The 20,225-nt window shown below is 46.1% G+C and overlaps 1 protein-coding gene across 1 annotated transcript in view; it reads left to right on the forward strand.

Annotated features, from left to right (window-relative positions):
- Positions 1 to 20,225, forward strand: part of LOC144697113 (uncharacterized) — a 425,270-nt gene that overhangs the window by 266,225 nt on the left and 138,820 nt on the right. The window lies entirely within an intron of this gene.

The following is a 20,225-nucleotide window of genomic DNA, read 5'->3' on the forward strand; positions in this document are numbered from 1 at the left end:
AGGGTGAAGGTTCCCTTCTGGTTTTTCACTGACGGTAAGTCTTAAATCCAGTGGTGATCGGCTGCCCATCTTCCTTCCAGGTCAGGCTGGTGATTTCTGGGGAGTAGTCCATCGCCAAACAGCCGTAGGTGACGGAGCCGTCGGTGTTGTGTTGCTGACAAGAGGAGACCAGGCTGTAGAGAGTGGGCGAAGACGGTGTCGCTGGGAAAGAATGGCCGATTGAACAAATTAGACTCTGTGATTTGTGATCATTAAGTAACCAAACAACTCAAAATTTGACTATAACTCTAAACATATCCTAATACATTCCAACTAAAACCCACATCCACATTTGATCATTTATTATTTCCATCATTTGGTGATCCTCATCTGTCGGTTCCATCTTTAGAAACCCACACCTCTTTTTCCGCCTCTATCCCATGACTAAATTAGAACATTTTGATGTCATCTGAATGACGTACCTTTCACTGGATTAAAATGGAAGAGCAGAGGATGTTCCCACATTATTTCGGCCACCATTTATTTCTCAATCAACAGCACTTGGTGATAGAGAAATTGTCTCGTCATTCACATCTTTGCAGTTTGGAAATTGGCTCTGTTCAAATTGGCTGATGCCCCCTCCCCTCTCCACGTCCCCCCAAAACAAAGAACAGCAACGATCCTTCGAAAGTCCCTTTGTAATGGTACCTATATAATGACCATAGAACTCTAAACTGAATACCAGTTACAGCAAGTACAACATTTTCCAATCGTATGTACATATGAACATGCGGATCAGTAGCAGGAGTAGGCCATTCGGCCTCTCGAGCCTCCTCCACCATTCACTACGATCATGGCTGATCTGATTGTGGCGTTAACTCCACATTCCCGCCTACTCTCCGCTAACCTTTGACTCCCTTGTCAATGAAGAACCTCTCTACCTCTGCTTTGAAATATTAATGACTCCTCCTCCATCGCTCTCTGGGGAAGAGAGTTCCAAAGTTTCACGACCCTTTGAGAGAAAAATAAAATCTCCTCATTTCCGTTTGAAATGAGAGACCTCTTATTTTTAAACTGTGTTCCCTATCGTTAGTTTCTCTCACAAGGGGAAACATCCTTTCAGCATCCACCCTGTGAATTCCCCTCAGGATCTTATATGTTTCAATAAAATCAGCTCTCATTCTTCTAAACTCCAATGGATACTGGCCCAGCCTATCCAAACTTTCCCCATGAGATAACCGACAACACCTCCCAGCATCATTTAAATGAACATCCTCTGAACAGCTTCTAATGCTTTTATATCCTTTCTTAAAAAGACCAAATCTGTACACAGTAATTCAGACGAGGTCTCGTCAACTGTAACTGTAGCAAAACATCCTTATTTTTCTATTCTATTCCCCTTGTAATAAATGACAAGATTGCCTTTGCCTTCCTCATCAATTGCTGTTCCTGCATTATAACTTTTTGTGATTCATGCACAAAGGGATCCACATTCCTCTGTACCTCAGGGTTCTGCAATCTCTCTCCCTTTCAATACTATGCTACTTCTGTATTCTTCCTACCAAAGTGGACAAGTTTATATTTTCCCACATTATACGGCATCGTCATTTATTTGTCCACTCACTTAACCTATCTATGTCCCTTTGCTGACCTTTATCCCCTCTTCACCACTTACGTTCCTATCTATCTTTGTGTTCTCAGCAAATTTAGCAAATTCATTCAGTCCTTTCATTCAAGTCATTGATATAAATTGTAAATAGTTGATGCCGCAGCATTGATCCCTGTCACATCTTGCCAACCTAAAATAAACAATTTATCCCAACTCTCTGTTTCCTGTTAGCTAACCAAACTTCTACCCATGCTGAAATGTTACACCCGACACCATTATTTTGTGTAATAACCTTTGATGTGTCACTTTGTCAAATGCCTTCTGGGAGCCCAAGTACAGCACATCCACAGGTTCTCCTTTATTCATGTTCCTTGTTGCTTCCTCGAAAGGCCTCAAATAAATCAGCCAAACATGATTTCCCTTTCACAAAACCATGATGGATCCACATAATTGCATTTGGATTTTCTAAGTGACCCGTGATAGACTCCATAATAATAGATTCCAGCATTTTCGCTCTTTCAGCAGTAAAAGTGGGAGACAAACAGGTTGTAATTGGAGCGTCAGCGAACACCCGCTGGAGAAAGGTGCAGGGAGCCAGGGGGAAGCGCATGGAGACATTGTCTCCCTTCTATCCCAGGCACTTGGCGCCTTTCCCCGGGAATGGAAAGGATTTCAGGAGGAGGGGAGACAATGAGGGAGAGAGAGAGAGGGAGAGTTAGAGAGAGTGGGGCCCAGGGCACCTGGGGCCTCGGCTCACAACTGCTTTTGCCCGGCTCTCCCCGCTATAGCCTGACTGTCTGTCCTTCCCCCGCCATCCGCCTCTCTGCCCGCCCCAACCCTGCCTTCTGCCCTGTCCCTCCCTCCTCTCTGCCATTTCCCCCCTCCCCTCTGCCCATTCCCGCCACCCCTCTGCCCTTACCCCCCGCCGCTCTGCCCTTCCCCCCCCCCGCTGCTCTGCCCTTTACTCTCCCCCCACCCTGCCCATTGCCCCCCTTTTCTCTGCCCTTTCCCCACCTCCGCTCTGGCCTTTCCCTCCTCCCCTCTGCCTATTCCCCATCCCCTTTGCCCTTCCACCCCCCGCTTCTCTGCCCTTACTCCCTCCCGCCTCTCTGCCCTTTCCCCACCGCCTCGCTGCCCTTTCTGCCCCAGGTCTCTGCACTTACTCCCAGGCTCTATGCGCTTTCGCCTGGCTCTCTGACCTTTCCCCCATCTCTCTGCCCTTTCCATTGTCGCTCTGCCCTTCCCCTCCCCACCCCCCGCTTCTCTGCCCTGGACCCCCCCCCCCCACTCCGCTCTACCCTTACACCCTCCCGCCTTTCTGCCCTTTCCCCGCTGCCTCGCTGTCCTTTCTCCCCCAGCTATCTTCATTTACTCCACAGCTCGCTGCACTTTCGCCTCGGTCCCTGACCTTTTCCCCGGTTTGCTGACCTTTCTGTCACCTCACTGCCCTTCATCCCCTACCTGTCTGCCCTGTCGCGATCCCGCCTCTCTGCCCTTTCTCCCCCAGGTCCCTGCACTTACTCCCAGGCTCTATGCGCGTTCCCCTGGCTCTCTGACCTTTCCCCCATCTCTCTGCCCTTTCCATCGTCTCTCTGTCCTTCCCCCTACGCCTCTTTGCCCTTCCCCCGCCCCTCACTTCTCTGCCCTAGACCCCCCCTCCGCTCCACCCTTTCCCCCTCCCGCCTCTCTGTCCTTCCCCCACCCCCACCTCTCTGTCCTTCCCCCCCACCACCTCTCTGTCCTTCCCCCACCCCGCCTCTCTGTCCTTCCCCCCTCCCGCCTCTCTGTCCATCCCCGTCCCGCCTCTCTGCCCTGTCGTCCTCCCGCCTCTCTGAGCTTCCCCCTCTCGGCCGCTCTGCCCTCCCGCCTCTCTTCCCTTTTCCCCTCCCACCTCTCTGCCCTTGCCCCCTCCCGCCTCTCTGCCCTTTCCCCCCTCCTGCCTCTCTGCCATTTCCCCCTCCCGCCTCTCTGCCCTTTCCCCCTCCCGCCTCTCTGCCCTTTCTCCCTCCCGCCTCTCTGCCCTTTCCCCTCTCCCCCCGCTCTGCTCTTGCCCCCTCCCCCCGCTCTGCTCTTGCCCTCTCCTCCCTCTCTGTCCTACCCCCTCCCCATCTCTGTCCTTGCCCCCTTACCCCTCTCTGTCCTTGCCCCCTCCCACCTCTCTGCCCTTGCCCCCTCCCACCTCTTTGCCCTTTACCCCTCCCACCTCTCTGCCCTTTCCTCCTCCCACCTCTCTGCCCTCCCCCCCCCACCCCGCTCTGCCGTTTCCCCCCGCCTCTCTACCCTTTCTCCCCCAGCTCTCTGCACTTACTCCACGGATCTCTGCCCGTTCATTGGCTCGCTGACCTTTGCCTCATCTCTATGCACTTTCTGCTGCATTGCTGCCCCTTTCCCCGACTCTCTTCCCTTCCCCCCGCCTCCCTGCCCTTTCCCCCAGGCTCTCTGCGCTTTAGCCCCGCCTCTCTGCCCTTTCCACCGACGCTTGTCACTCCCTTGGGCCATGCTCCACTTTCCGGAACTGCTAGGCCTCAGGCCTCGCTTCCAGGTCTTTCTTCCTCGCAGTTCCCGCCCTCCCACAAACCGATTTAGGAAAAGTGATCGAGTGAGTGAGCGTGTGCATGATTGACAAAGTGAGGGTGGCTGAGTGACAGAGTGAGGGTGGGTGGCTGAGTGATTGGGGGTGTGTGGGTGAGTGAAGGAATGAGTGAGGGTAGGTGGTGAGTGAGCGTGGGTGGGTGTCTGAATGTGGGTGAGTGAGGATGGATGAGTGAGTGAGGGTGGGTGTTTGAATGAGGATAGATGAGTGAGTGAGTGAGCGGTGGTGGGTATGTGAGGGTGGGTATGTGAGTGACGGTGAGTGGGTGTGTGAGGGCGGGTGGATGAGTGTGAATGAGGTTTGGTGGGTAAGGGTGAGTGAGGGAGAGTGAGGGTGTGTGAGTGAGGGTGGGTGAGGCTGGGTGTGTAAGGGTGAGTGAGGGTAAGTGAGGGTGTGTAAGGGTGAGTGAGTGAGTGGGGGTGAGGAATGAGGTTGAGTGAGGGTGAGTGAGAGTGTGTGAGTGATGGGTGAGAGAGTGATGGGTGAGAGAGTGATGGGTGAGTGAGTGAGGGTGAGTGAATGAAGGTGAGCGAGTAATTGATGGTGAGTCAATGAGGGTGAATGAAGGTGTGTGAGGGTGGGTGAATGAGTGTGCGTGAGTGAGGGTGCTTGAGTGATGGGTGAGTGAGTGAGGGTGAGGGAGTGAGGGTGGGTGAGCGAGGGTGGGTGAGGGCCAGTGAGTGACAGCCAGTGTATGAGGGTGAGGGAGTGAGGGTGAGTGAGTGAGTGATATTGAGTGAGGATGAGTGATTATGCATAGTGAGGGTGCCCAGGTGCAGGAGGCTCATCAAGGTGATGTTTCTCCGGATGATTTTCCACTCCGGCTCAGCTTTCCGTTGTCTGTTGTCCACATCAAGCTGGGGGCTCCTCCATTCGGCTCCACCACCTCCACCTCCTCCTCTTCCTCTCCATCGATCCTGTCCCGATTCTCCATATTGATCAGCTTTCAGTAACACCGGCTGTGTAAAGTCAGGCAGCAGTGTAGATCGCTGGCCAGCTGCTTTAATGCCGATTCCTTTCTTTGAGAAACCTTTGTCAGTGCGAGAATAGGCAGACTGAGGGGGCTGGAGGGGAAGGTTACAGCAAAACCGGGATGGGCCGTGCAGGCATCTTGCACCAAGTGTGCACCAGTGTTGGAGATCCAGGCGGCCGTGGTCTCTGTCACATCCCTCCCTTTTTCTTGTTTCTTTGTGTTTGGTTCAACACTTGGAAATTCCCCACATATATGGTGATGTCACCTGTTGTAATTTCATTTTCCACAAAAAGGCACCAGAAATGGAACAATGAACATTTATGCAGTTTAACGGATTTTCATTCTGCAGTTGGCATTTTCAGCCCATTTCTGTGTGTAAGAATGTGTTTGTGTGCATGAGAGAGAGAGAGAGAGAGCATGCAAGTGTATGCGTGTTTTTGAGAGAGAAAGAGACAGAGACAGAGAGAGACGGAGAGTGTGTGAGAGTGTGTGTGTGTGAGATAGGGAGTATAAGTGTGAGAGTGTGTGAGATGGAGAATGTGTGTGTAGGAGAGAAAGAATGTGTGTGTGAGAGAGAGCTACTGTCTGTGTGTGTGAGAGAGAGAGAGCGACTGTGTGAGAGAGAGAGAGTGAGTGTGTAAGGGTGTGAGTAATAGGTAGTATAAATGTGTGAGAGAGAGTGTGTGAGAGAGAACGTGTGTGTGTGTGGGAGAGAAAGAATGTGTGAAAGAGAGAGCCAGTGTTCGTGTCAGAGAGAGTGAGTGTGTGTGAGAGAGAGAATGAGAGAGAGTGTATATGCAAGAGAAAAGGTGTGTGTGTGAGAGGGAATGTGTTTGTGCGAGAGAGAGAGAGAATGGAGAGTGTGTGCATGTGTGAGAGTGTGTATGTGCGTGGGAGAGAGGGTGCATGTATGTGAGAGAGAGAATGGGTGTGCGTAAAAGAGAGGGAGTGTGCGTGTGCGTCAGAGAAAGAAAGAGTGCATGTGTGTGAGAGAGATAGTGTGCACGTGTGTGAGTGTGTAGAGTTGAGAGTGTGTATGAGAGAATGTGTGTGAAAGTCTGTATGAGAGTGTGTGTGAAAGAGAGAGGCAATGTGTGAGAGACAGAGTGTGTGCTTGTTAAAGAGAGTTTGTGTGTGAGAGGGAGAATGTGAGAGTTTGTGTGTGACAGAGAGAGTGTGTGTGACAGAGGGAGTGAGCGAGTGAGGGTGTGTGGTAAAGAGACTGAATGTGTCGAGGTAGATCAGCCATGATCTTACTGAATGGAGGGCAGGATCGAAGGGCCGAATGTCCTCTCATTCTCTCATTCTGTCATTCATTCCTCCCCCTACAGGCGGCAGTCCAATGACTGAGTTTTTGATATCGGATCCTTTTTCCTAAATCCCCCGCGGCTGGTTATTTGGAGCGGGAGCCTGGTCATTGTCCATTTCAATCGTTTAAATAACTCGCAGCCTCTGATCAGATCAGAACAGGCGCTGCTCTCTGGAGCCTCACTGTCACTCCCTGATTCTGTTTGTTCGGAAATTGTGCTCAAGTTCAGGTCACTCACATTCAATGATTTTCTGATACTCAAAATGCTTAAACATAATTAATTCATTAAAATTTATACATGTTTTCTCCAGAAATATTGTTAATAACAATTAACGTGCGTCATTTCAACAGAGCAATGGAACAATTTATTTTCACAGATCTGGCTCGAGGACTCACAGCCAGTTAGTTCGATGCTGATTCAGTTTGTTTGACCTCTGCAGGGAAAAGACTCTCAGGTCAGTAACAGGACAAGTTATGATATGGAATAAAGCCCCCACTCCTCCCCTGGTACACTCCTGTCACCAGCTGCAGGGTGGGATTCAACAGAAAGCCAACACTCCACTGAAGTGTCAAACACTCCGAGGCAGGTACAGCACTGGTTTGATATAGAATAAAACTCCCTCTATATTGTCCCATCAAATATGCCCAGGAGAGGGTTCAATCCGGTTTCGATATAAATGCTGTGGCTGCAAGAGCTGATCAGAGGCTGGGAATTCTGTGGCGAGTAATTCAACTCGTATCACACAAAGACAACTCACCATCTACAAGGCACAAGTCAGGACTGGGATTGAATAGTTCTCACTTGCCTCAATGAGTGAAACTTTAAAAAAACCCCAAGAAAATCGATACTATCCAGGACAAAGCAGCCCACAGAATTGATACCCCATCCACTGCCTTAAACATTCACTTCCTCCCCCACCGCCGCACAGTGACAGCAGTATGTACCATATACAAAATGCACTGCAGCAACTCGCCAAGGCTCCTTCAGCAGCACCTTCAAAACGCACAACATCTCCTAACTAGAAGGACAAGGGCAGCAGGTGCTTGGGAACACCGCCACCTGTACGCTCCCCTCCAAGTCACCCACCATCCTGATTTAGAATTATATCACCGCGCCTTCACTGTGAATACGTCAAAATCCTGGAACTCCCGACCTAACAGCACTGTGAGTGTACCTGCAGGTATTCAAGGAGGCGGCATTTCAACACTTCCTCAAGGGGTAATTAAGGATGGACAACAAATGCTGGCCTTGCCAGCGACCCCAACATCCTATGACAGGTTTAAAAATAAGATACAGGCTAATTTCTTCCTCCACACTGTCCAACCAAATAGGCCAAGGACTGCTGCAGCACGGATTAAAATAGAATAAAGCACTCTCTGCATTGCCTAACTGAACACCCCCAAGACAGGTACATCGTTGATTTAAAATCGACCAAATCTCCCTCGACAGTCTGTCTGTCATTTCTGAATTGTCCTTTCTGACTGTCACAATGGGTTGGGCATCTCATTTCTGAGGCACCTGGGCAGAAAGTCAAACTTTCACATTTCTCACAGATACAAGCTTATTGAAGAAATAAATTAAATTTCACTTCCTGAAATACAGGAGAGCGAACCAGAAGGTTTACAAGCAGTCAGGAAGATTCCTGGTCCCAGCACAGTGACCACGTGCACAGAAACAGAACAGACACAAATGGTGCAACAATCGAGTTCCCAGCAGCTAGATCTGTTCAATCTGTCCATTTCATTCAAGCTGTTTGATTCAAATTGATCAATGGTCAATTTACGACAATTATTCTATAACTTCTTTGAAATTAATCTGATTTTTATTTCAAAACTCCCTTTGAACTCCATCTAATTCTCCCTGTCTGTCTCAAATCTCCAAACAGTGTAAGGTTTAATTTACCCTGAAAATGAGCACAGCAAATATTACAGATTCAGGGTAATTTGGTGTCCGTAACAGAGACTGAATGACAGGGTAAGAATTAAACAAATCAGGAAACATTCAATTTGAAAGCCACTGATTTTATTTTATTTTAGGGATAAATAGAATCAATAAAATCATCGAGGCGAAACACCTTATCGCTCTGAGCACAGCTGAGTAAGAAAAGTATTCTTTTCTCAATTCATTTTGGATACAAGTAAAAATTCTCTCCATTCTGAGATTTTGCATTCACTATAATGACCAGGAAACTGCTCAATTGTTGGAGTGCATTTATGTTGAATTAATTATCCTTAATATTTTATTATAAGTTAATTATGCTGTTATTGTCAATTCATTTTCTTGTTAGCTGATTTCTACTCTATAATATTAAATAAATGGTTTTCAATAATTGAAAATTTGCTTCTCCCTGGTACTTTGTGAAATAATTGGGGTTTATTTAAATCAACCTGACACTGAAACAATGTTAAACAATAAACTTCAAATTACGAGATGGAAACATTCAGACAAGTATATCAATTTTACTTAAATCTAATCTATTTACCATTTTATTTTTACTTCTACTGCTCTGTTTTAATGTACACAATTGTAAACTGTGCGTGTTTCTGAACGCATTGATAAATCATAAATTCCATCCACTCTCATCGAGTAATTCACACGACGAATTTATGAGTGGAATATTTTAAATATTTTCAAATCTGGCCGGGGTCACGCCGCATTAACTGTCGATGAGCTGTAACATCATCTGTTAGCTAAAGCAAACTTGTCTTAACTCGAAAGTATATGTAAAAATATGCTCCTGGCAGTTACTTATTATCAATAGAAGTGCTTCCTAGAGAACAATCTCTATAATTTAATTATTAAATATATTGTTCATTGAAAGAAGATCCAAATTGATCAGTATAAAACTTGATGAGAACAATTCATTCAGATCGCCTTCAACAATGAAATATAATCAGAAAATTGATTCGAGGTTTTGTTCTTCAATTTAATAGTTAATAAGAGTTAAGCATGAAGCTCAGATATAATCCGTTCTTCTCCTACAATTCTATCCTGTGTACAGCACAGCTATGGGAGACAGGATGTCGTTATTAAGTTCAAAACTAATATTAATGTTTGCAATTAAATTAATCTGTTCGAATTTCAAGCACTTACTTGTCAATCTCTAATCACATGCAGTTTGAACCTTCCAACAGTTCCAAAAACATGTAAGAACAGTTCCTTTACTGCCAGAAAATTCCACACCACCCCACACCCCCACGCGCCCCCCCCCCCCCCCCCCCCCCACCCCACCCCCCGAAAACTGCTTAAAACTAGATTAGTGACAATTATCTCGCTATCCAAATCCCAATGACATTGAAGGAACAATGTGGTTACGGCTGCACAGAAGGAATGTAATAACCGAATAGACATATTGCTAAGCTGCAATGTCAAACTCTTCTTTAAGTCAATGCAAAGGTTATCAGGGATATAAAAAAGTTATTCAAAATCTCTCGTGAATCTGAACAATTCTGTAGAATCAGTATATTCCTATTGAAATTTTTACATGCATAATCACAAAATGTTTCCAGCCTAAAAACTTTCCCGATCATGTTAATAGTGCGCAGTGCACAGCAGAATTGTGAAAGGCAATTAATGATCAGTTATGTTAATATGAAATCTGTTCAGTCAATATGGAGAAATATTACAGCATTATAATTGTTTGAATTATATTAATGTTACTCTACAATTTGAAAACTTGTTAATTATGTAGTTTCTGATTGCAGTAACGAATTGTGTTCTGAATGAGCGCCGTAATCCATGGTTTAGTTTAATCTGCAGTTATCACTTCAAATAAAAAACAAAATGTTCTAACACATCTTTAAATGTTTTTGCCATTTCTGAAGCCTGCCCGTTTTTACCTACAATCGCCCTGCAAGCACATGCAAACGCGTAGACTGTTTCCATTCAATCACAAAACGTATAACAGCTGAACGTCACCGACTTTAAACAATGCAGGAACAATGCAGAACCGCCAAACCGTTTCACAAATTCTACTAATTCAAAGTCACCCAGACACACAATCTCCTCAGGAGAAAAACACCAAATCTCATCACCGAGGGGCTGAAACCCGTTTTATGGAGAAGCAACTCAATTCTACAAACACTTCCAACAGAATCAAATGTAACGTTGCAAGAAAATCTCAATATCGAATCCAAACAACCGCTCGTCACCAAATGAATAAATAATTAAATTAAGCAGAAATATGGAATAATGTCAACAGCATTGTGAATAGGAACATGTTCAATAAATTAACATTGAAACTTAAGCATATTTTGTTAATATTGTGTTTGATTTCAAACATATTTAAACCCTTGTGCAGTAGATGGTAAAACCCGTAGCCATTAGATGTCACCGAGATTAAACATTGCAGATACGTCAAATTGTTTTAACAGACGTTGGGCATTTCAAGTAGCCGGCTGCACAATATCCTCAGCAGATAATTACTCAGTCTATGGAAAAAGATTTCCATCATGTATCTTTTACCAATCGCCTTGTATTGGAGTCCTCTCATTCTCAATCCTTCCCTACATACATTGTCCCCAACAAGTATATCAAATCTCCACCTAATCTCCTCTTCTCCATTGAGAGCAACCACCCACGGAACTGAAATTCATTTTCACTGGAATCATTCCCATGAGTGTTTTCTGCACCCTCACTCATGCCTTCACCTCCACTCGAAAGTGCGATGGCCAAAACGAGACATAATACTCCAGCTGAGGCCAAGTCTTTTGCACAGATCTATCATAATTTCCTTGTTTGTATCCTTTATATCCTACTTATGAAGCCCGGTATGCTATATATTTAGTAACCGCTGTCTCAGTCTGCCCAACGATTTTCAATTATTTATTCACATAGTCCCAAATGCTCCTCTGCTCCTGCATCCCCTTTGCAACTGGACCCTTGTTTTCATGTGGCTTCTTTTCGCTCTTAGTACTAAAAAGAATCAGTTCATACTTTTCTCAATTACCTGCACGTCCCACTTGGCCGCACGTTCCACAGTCTGTTTATGTGCTTTTTAAGCTTCTCCCCATCTCCTCATTGTTTGCACTACATCCAAATTAGGTGTCATCTGCAAATTCTGAAATTGTTCCCTGTAAACTCAAGTCTAGATCATTGATATAAATTGAAAAATTAAGGATCCTAACACCGATCCATGGGGAATCCAACTATATACCTTCCTCCAGCTCAAGGAACAGCCGTTCACCACTATGTTTCCTGCTGCTCAGATAATTTCGCATCCATGCTCCTACTGTCCCTTTTATTCCACGGACTGTAACTTTGTTGCCAAGACTTTTATATGGCATTTAATCGAACCGCATTCACCTCATCAACCCTCTCCGTTACCTCATCAAATAACTCATGCAATTTAGTTAAGTATCAAACGTGCTTAACACTGTTATTTTTTGTAATTCATTCAAGGAATGAGGGCTTCATTAGTTCGGCCAGCATTCATTTCCCGTTCCTAATTGCTTTTGAGAAGGTGGTGGCGAGCTGCCTTCTTGAACCACTGCAGCCCATGTGGTGTGGCTGCACCCACAGTGCTGTCAGGAAGGGAGTTCCAGGATCTTGACCCAGCGACAGTGAAGGAATTGAATTATATTTCCAAGTCAGCGTGGCGAGTGACTTGGAGGGGAACTTCCAGGTGGTGGTGTTCCCATGTGCCTGCTGCCTTGTCCTTCTAGAAGGTAGTGGTCGTGCATTTGGGAGGTGCTGCCGAAGGAACCTCGGTGAATTCCTACAGTGCATCTTGTAGATGGTACACACTGCTGCTACTGTGCGTCGGTCGTGGAGGGAGTGCATGTTGATGGATGGGGTGTCAATCGAACAGACTGTTTGGTCCTGGATGGTATCAAACCTGTTGAGCGTTGTTGGAGCTGCACTCATCCAGGCAAGTGGAGAATATTCCACCACACTCCTGACTTATGCCTTGTAGATTGTGAACAGGCTTGGAGAGTCAGGAGGTGAGTTACTAGCCGCCGGATTCCCGGCCTCTGAATTGCTCTTTTAGCCTCAGGTATTTATATGATTATTTCAGTTCAGCTTCTGGTGAGTGGTAACCTCCAGGATGTTTAAAATGGGGGAATCAGCGATGGTGATGATATTTAATGTCAAAGGGCGATGGTTAGATTCTCTCTCGTTGGACATAGTCATTGCCTGGCACTTGTGTGGCACGAATGTTACTTCTGGAGGACCAGTCATCAGCATTGGTCAGCCAAGCCTGGGTATTTTCCAGGTCTTGCTGAATTTGGACGTGGGCTGCTTCAGTTTCTGAGGAGTCGTGGATTGTGCTAAACATTGTGCAAGCATCAGCTAACATCCCCACTTCTGACCTTATTATGGACGGAAGGTCATTGATGAAGCAACTGAAGATGGTTGGGCTTAGGGCACTACGCTGAGGAACTCCTCCAGCAATGTCCTGGAGTTGAGATGACTGACCTCCAACATCCACAACTATCTTCCTTTGTGATAGGTATGACTCCAACCAGCAGAGCTTTCCTCCTTATTCTCATTGACTTCAGTTTTGCGGGGTCTCCTTGATGCCACAGTCTTTGAAATTCGGCCTTGATGTCAAGGGGAGTCATTCTCACCTCACCTTCTTTTGTCCATGTTTGAACCAACTGTAATGAGACCCGGAGCTGAGTGGCCCTGGCAGAAGTCAAACTGGGCGTCAAAGAGCAGGTTATTGCTAAGGAAGTGCTGCTTGATAACACCGTTGATGACCCCTTCCATTACTTTACTGATGGTCGAGAGTAGACTGATGGGCCGGTAATTGGCCAGGTTGGATTACTCCTGCCTGGGAATTTTCCACATTGCCGGGTAGATGCCAGTGTTGTAGATGTACTGGAACAGCTTGGCTAGGGGCGCGGCAAGCTCTGGAGCACAGGTCTTCGGTACTATTGTCGGAATATTGTTAGGGCCCATAGCCTTTGCAGTGTCCAGTGCTTTCAGCGGTTTTTTGCTATCACGTGGAGTGAATAGAATTGGCTGAAGACTGGCATCTGTGATGCTGGAGACCTCTGGAGGAGCCGAGGTGGGTCATCCACGACATTTCTGGCTGAAGGTTGGAGCAAATAGTTCAGGCTTATCTTTTGCACTGATGTGCTGTCCTCCTCCATGATTGATGATGGGGGTATTTCAGGGGCCTCCTGCTCCAGTGAGTTGTTTAATTGTCCCCCATCATGCACGGCTGGATGTGGCAGGGCTGCAGATCTTAGATCTGATCCATTGCTTGTGAAATCACTTATCTTTGTCTATCACTTGCTGCTTATGCTGTGTGTCATGTAAGTAGTTCTGTGTTATAGCTTCACCAGGTTGTCACCTAATTTTTAGGCATGCCTGGTGCTGCTCCTGGCATCTCCTACACACTTCATTGAATCAAGACTGATCCCATGGCTTGATGATAATGGTAAAGTGGGAGATCTGCCGGGCCATGGGGTTACAGATTGTGCTCGAGTACATTTCTGCTGCTGATGGCCCACAGTGCCGCATGGCTGCCCAGTCTTGAGTTGCTAGATATGTTCGAAATCTATCCCAGTTAGCATGGTGGTATTGCCACACAGCTCGATTGAGGGTATCCTCAATGTGAAGATGGGGCGTCATCTCCACAAGGAGCGGTAGTCACTCCTACCAATACCATGATGTCAGATGCACCTGCGGAAGGCAGGTTCGTGAGAATGAGATCAAGTATGTTTTTCCCTCACCACCTGCCACAGACCCAGTCAAGCAGCTATTCCCTTTAGGCCTCGGCCAGCTCGGGCAGTAGTGGTGCAACCGAGCCACTCTTTGTGATGGACATTGAAGTCCCCCACCCAGAATACCTTCTGCGCCCTTGCCACCCTCAGTGCTTCCTTCAAATGATGTTCAACATGGAGGAGCACTGATTCGACAGCTGAGGGAGAGCAGTACGTGGTAATTAGCAAGAGGTTTCCTTGCCCCTGTTTGACGTGATGCCATGAGACTTCATGGGGTCCGGAGTCAATGTTGAGGACTCACAGTGCAACTCCTCCCAACTGTATACCTCGGTGCCGCCACCTCTGCTGGGTCTGTCTTCCGGTGGGGCAGGGCATACCCAGGGATGATGATGTCTGGAACATTGGCAGATAAGGACAACAGATTTCCTACCTCTTAATGAAATTGGGGAACCCAGATGGGTTTTTACGACAATCGGCGATCATTAGATTATTTTAAATTCCAGATTTTTATTGCATTCAAATTTAACCATCCGACGTGGTCCCGAAATCTTTATCCTGGGTCTCTAGATTAGTAGTCGAGTGACAATAATACTACGCCACCACCACCTCTTATAGTGATGACTTTCCTTAGCGAATCTACATTTGTCCAGGTGACGGTTAATTTTGTCCCTAATTATCGTTTCTAAAATCTGTGCTGATTCTCACATCCTGCAATTGTTCTGCCCCATGGTACCTCTCCGCTTTGCAAGGAGGACTGAGTGATTATGACCGGATTCTCCGCAATTTTCAACCTCACTCACCCGTGTCCTTGGATGCAGCTCATTACTGGAAGAATCAACGCTACCTACAGTATAATTCCGCGAAACATAAATCACTCTTGGGGTTAAGTTTATTTCCCGCTATTTTCCATCTGTGCACATATTTGAAGGGATTTAGTGTGTGTGTGTGGGGGGGGGCGGGGGGGCGAGGGTGGAGCGGGGGGGTGGGGTGTGGCGCTGTGGGGGCGGGGTGGATGTTGGGGGATGTGTGTGAGTGTATGTGTGTTTGTGGGTGGGGTGTGGGGGCGGGAGTGGGAGCTTGTGGTGGTGATGGAGGGAGCCAGGTTTTCACCAATACTTCAGGCACCAAAGAGTAAAATTTGGGACAAGGTTGGATGTTCAGCTGAATCGCCGGTTTAACCCATCTTTAGCACGAGGTAATTCTGATAAAGAAATTGAAGTCAGGGCTGGGAACCGCTGTGGAGGCTGCGAAAATGTCTGCTGGCTCTCCTTAAAGAAGCTGCACAGCAGTTGGTGTAAAAGCTTCAACTAAAGCACAGCTTTAACAGAGTCCAAGTGATTGGGAAAAAACACAATCTTGGTGTTAATTTCAAACGCAGTTTAAAAGGCCGCTCGCTACTGACGATCTCATGCTCATTGCTGCTGCACCTGTGAAGTGGACTCACATCGGGAGATTCTCTGAGACACCTTGTCAGGACATAAAAAACTCTTGAACAAGGTTTGTTCTGGAAGTTTTCTGGGGACCTCACCTAAAAAGAGTACTCTCTGTGCTACCTAATCTCATTGAACTCTTTACACGAATTGCCAGCCGAAAGAGAGAACGTGGTCAAATTCATCTTATTGCGCCCCCTTGATCTGAATGAGGAGTGGGAGAAGGTAGTGAGACCAGACAGAACAGCTCTAACTGCTCAGGGGAGACACAGGAGGACAAGGGCAGTGATGTGGTATCCGGCCCCCAGGCATGTTCTAATTATGATAATCAACAATGAGGCCCTAAACTGAGCTAAATCCAGGCTCTCAAACAGTTGCGCCTTACTCGCCCAGCCCCTTTTATCGCCTATTTACACCTTTAGGCTGAATGGCTGGCGCCCTTTCATCCAGGCTATTTCGCGCTGAGCTGAGCTGGACGCCCGACTGAAGAGTAGTCCGTGTCACAGAGAGGCGCCTCTCCTAGCCGTAGTGAATTGTTAGAAACGCTACCCTCAGCCCGATTCAAACATCTTTCCGGTCGGAATGTGTCCTGGCTCTTAGTCCCAGCAGACTAATCTCTCAATCGATTGTAGACAGAATCCGGGAAATCACAGGAGGTGGTGACTTCTTATCAAATTGATGGGTAAAAGACGGATTGAACCAATTCGGAGAAAGAAAAAAACTTCCAGTCCCTGTGGAAACAGGAGCTAATGAACTTGCACTTCGGTGAATTATGAATCAGTAAAGTATGCATTTATGATGTGAAGTAAAGGAGGTGAGAATGCGGAATAATTTCATCAATTAAGTTTGTAGGTGAATTGCACAGGAAGGGAAAATCAAAGGGCGTCAGGCGTGAGAAGGAAATGCAGGCCTGATCAGTTGAATCATTTTAATCTGTGCGGGAAAATACTAAGAAGCATTGAGAAATTATTAGTGAATAATGCTTGCATTCCCAATATCCCTGCACCCTGTATCACTGTGTGCCTGTAACCCCACCATGTTCAGGTTTTTGTACAGCTCTCTCCGTGCTCTGTGTCACTGTGTGTCTGTAATCCCACCATGTTTAGGTTTTTGTACAACTCTCTCCGTGCTCTGTATCACTGTGCTGTGCGCCGACTCAGTGCACAGTAATACACAGCGGAGTCGCTCAGTTGTGGTTGGGAGATATTTAACCGGCTGATTTTCTCGGCAGGATCGATAGAAGCAGAAATTCTCCCCTCGGCAGCGTTTTCTTTATTCTCCTCACCTGAAGTGTGTCTCTGAAGCAGGTATTCCGGAGCATGCCCTGGGGACTGACGGTACCAATGTGCTGTGTATTGACAGAACCCTGAATATTCACAGCTTAAAGTAACGGTGTCACCGACAGCAGAGGTTTGTACAGGCGAATTCCGGAAAATTATGGAACTAGAGTCTGGAGGATAAAAAAAAACAACATTATCTTTTTGTTTAGCCACTGTTTGTCCAGGTGAATTCAATCGCGTGAATAGCTCTGCTTTTTGCAGTAATTTTATTTGCTGGAAACTTGTTTGAACCTTGTTCACTCTTATGAAAATATGATCAAGTGGGGAATGAGGTGGTATCTTATTTTACATGGCGAATTCTTCCGATCAGGACTGCACTGTCTGAATTGGTGTTGGGGACAGATTCCATTGTAACTTTCAAACGGGTAATGGATCTGTGCTGGAAATGTAAATAAAAATATAGAGCGATGGAGAAAATTCATGGGCAGTGGGAACAATGGGATTGCACTTTTAAAGGGTCAGCGCCTACACGATGGGCCGAATGTCATCCTTCCATACTGGATAATTCTATGAATTAAATTATATTCCCCTTTCTATTTTCCTTGGTAAGAGACAAACCCACGGGGACATTTTATGATCAGCGAAGCAATCAGTTTCCATAAAAATCATGTTTGTTGGAGAGGAACACAGCTGTGCATAGCAAGATCCAACACAAACTGATGGGATTCATTAGCACCGATTGAGCAAAGCCGAGAGTGAGCATCAGTGGTCAAAGGTCAATCATTTACTGCGGTTTTAAAATGCTCGGGAATTTCTATCTGCCTTTTGTCCTATTTCCCTATATTCTATCAATAGAGTCCAAATTTCTCCAGTTCAGCTTAATTTCAAATATATGCAATTAATTTCATTTCATTTCTTTAATTTCACATTCCCTTTATTTCACGTTTACTTTGTGCTGTTTGCGCTTTTTGCAATCGTGGGAACTTGTCGCAATCTATCTAAATTGTCGGTTGGGTTCAGTCTGTTCAGTTTCCGCAGTGGTTTTACTGTTACTCACTGGGAACTGCCTCTTCCGGCTCTCTGACAATTTCAATTCTTTCCGCCCATTGATTGCTTCTCTCCCGGGTTCACTGGGTGGAGTTTTCTCTCAATTTTACACTATACATGAAGAAGAATGTGGAAGAGGAATGGGCCAATCAACCTGTGTATATAATCACTTCCAGCCTGACCCCATCCGAATTCTAACTGACCATTTATATCCAGCTTCTTATCGGTCTGTTCCGTTCTCTCTCCTGTATTTTCAAGTGTTCCAATAAATATATCAATATTATCTCCAACCACTCCCTTTGGCAGCAGGTTCCACATTCTGACCTGCCTTTGTTTAAATTCATTTGTCTTAAATGCTTTATTTGTTCTGTTAATGACTGTCATATGTTGACGGCTGTTGCTTTGGCCTCAGCCAAAAATGAAGAACCGGTCCACACTAAAATCGTTTATTTATGAAAAGCTTTCTATAGATTCTCCAGAATTCTACAGAAGAAAGAGACCCAGCCTGTTCAATCTTCCCAGAGAGATGTGGATTGTTGCTGATTTCTTTTCTCAGGAGTGTAAGAAATCAAAGCAGAGAATCCAATCAATAGAAACAGGAGCCCCCAGATCACCTTTCAAGCCTGCTCAGCCATTCAGTAATATCCTGGCTGATTTACAACCTCAACGTCACATTCCCGCACTCTCCCCATATCCCTGATCCTTTTAATGTCCGAAACCCTACCGAATATTGTCTTGAATGCACACAGACTATAAACACCCACCGCTCTCTGAGTTACAGAATGCCACAGATTCACAACAATGGTTCTACTGAAGATATTTTTCCTTCTCAGTTCTAATGGATGATTCTTTATTCTGAAGCTGTGACCCCGAGTTCTATACTCCTCAGTCTGGGGAAACTGCGGCCCAGAATCTGCCCTGTCAAAGCCCTTCAGTATATTATATGTTTTCATGAGATCACCTCTCATTCCTCTAAACTCTGGGAAATATAGACCGAGACGAATAAATCTCTTCCCATTGGACAATCCCTTCATCTCAGGAATCAGTCTGATAAACCTTTGCTGCACTCCTTCCAATGCAGATTGATCTCCCTTCTGTAAGGGGAACAGAACTTTACACAGCATTCCGGACTAGAGTCTATTTCAGTCCTTCCCTCCATAAAAATCCACCATCACCGAGTCGGACTGTACTTTGAAAGGCGCCCAGAAATCATCCAATCCTTCTCTCCCTTTCGATTATTTTTTTTCTTGCTGGTTCTAAATGAGCATTCTCCTAGTTTGTAATTGTTCTCTTATGTTTCTGTTCTCCTTTATAAGATGATTGCATCACCCTCACTGTCTCACTGCTCTGTGTTGCTTAATTCACAGTAATCAGGGAGACAGATAAATTACAGCAATCCCACCTCTCAAACATTTACATTCAATATAGAGAAGTGCCTGCAGTTCCAAACTTTCATATTTCGGCCTGAGGGCGGAAAAGGAGGAGAGTGATTGGTTCTACGAACACAATTGAAAGAAATGGCGGGGACAGTGTCACTAATTTCAGTCACTGATTTTCCAATAATTAAATTCCACCTGGACCCACATCAGGGTGTCTTATATCTGAAGTCCCTTGTGTCACTTTCCCGTTTTTCTCCCGGGTCAGTTATTGAACGAGCCGCTGCAGATATCTAAACTGGCCGCAGTTATGTTGAGTTTATTCACCCGGTGCCTCATTCACATTGTGCGGCTCGGACTGCAATCTGCTGCCCAGGAGAGAGCTCTGTGACCTCGCACCCGGGTTCTAAGGGACAGGCAGAGCTCCCTCGGTCACAGTTAACACCGGGAGTGGAGTCCGGATTGTCGACAATCTGCGCTCATTAAAAGCGATTCAGAGTGTGAGAGTCCGTGATGTTGATGTTGTCCCCGATGTGCCCGTTAAACCAATAATCGTGCAGATTCCGTCAACTCCCACATCCCACCCAAACTCCACTGATATCAATAATAAACTGACGGTGAACATTACCCGGGACAGTCTGCATCCCGCGGGATTTGGAGTTACTTACCGGCTGTGACAGTCACCACCGTCCCGGATCCACCCACATAATCAATATACCACCACAGTGACACCGCTCACAGTCTCCCCGGTACAAGAACCGCCGACACCTCAACCTGCCGGGAAATCATCATCAGACAGTAGAAACTGCCCAAATATTCAGCGGATTTAAATAAATAAACAATATTCAATATTTTAAAGTCTCTGTCGGTTCAAACTGTTGTTTGCGAGGCTCAGAGCTCTGAGTAAATGGTCCCAGGAACGAGATATTCGCTTCATATGAACCGAGAAAAATAT

Source organism: Cetorhinus maximus, chromosome 23 (genome assembly GCF_964194155.1).
Source record: "Cetorhinus maximus chromosome 23, sCetMax3.hap1.1, whole genome shotgun sequence".
Taxonomy (NCBI): domain Eukaryota; kingdom Metazoa; phylum Chordata; class Chondrichthyes; order Lamniformes; family Cetorhinidae; genus Cetorhinus; species Cetorhinus maximus.